Below are 759 nucleotides of genomic sequence, written 5' to 3'. Positions count from 1 at the left end.
GCGGAGCGGAGCTGGCGGCAGCCGGGCGCAGGGCTGCTGCTCTCAGCACCCTCTGCCCTTTCTCCCGCCTCCGCCAGCGGGAGCTCCGGGACTGCCGTTAACCCCTTCCCTGGGACCCCCTACCCCATGTACCCCCAAACCCCAGCTCTCCCCAGCCTGAGCACCCCACACCCTGGTACCCCGTTCCCTGGCATCCCCACAGCCTGGTCATGCTGTACCCCACACACCCCACACCCCGGGTACCCCACAACCCAAGTCACACCCTGGGTACCCCATAACCCCAGGACCCTATGCCCCGGGGTACCCTGGGGACCCCAGTTACCCTGACCTCCGCATCCATCCTCTGGGCACCACGTGCTCTGCTCCCCCACTCCTGGGTACCCCCCATGTGGTGCCCTGGGTACCCCCCGCTCCGACACCCCCTTCCCAGCAGCCGGTTGTCCCGTGTCCCGCAGCCCCCGGCAGCCCCGCTCCCGAGCACCGCACATCCCCCAGCCGGGGGCAGAGCCCTCCCAGCCCACACCATTTCCTGCCAGTTCCCTTATYTCCAGAAAACGAAACTTGCTCAATCTGCAGGGAGGCCCCTGCGGAGCTGCCGCCGCAGAGGGTTCTGCCCGGCCGAGCCCATGGGCCCCGGGGCGGAGAAGCGCCCCTGGAAGCGGCCGGCGGTGCTGGCCTGGGTGGCGGCGGGCGCCGCGGTGCTGCTGGCCGTGGCCCTCGCCCTGGCGCTGTGCCTGCCCGCGCGGTGCCCCGGGGCGG

The sequence above is a fragment of the Nothoprocta perdicaria genome, unplaced genomic scaffold (assembly GCF_003342845.1).
Source record: "Nothoprocta perdicaria isolate Ctin4 unplaced genomic scaffold, notPer1 scaffold_218, whole genome shotgun sequence".
Taxonomy (NCBI): Eukaryota; Metazoa; Chordata; class Aves; order Tinamiformes; family Tinamidae; genus Nothoprocta; species Nothoprocta perdicaria.
This window is presented reverse-complemented; position numbering follows the sequence as displayed.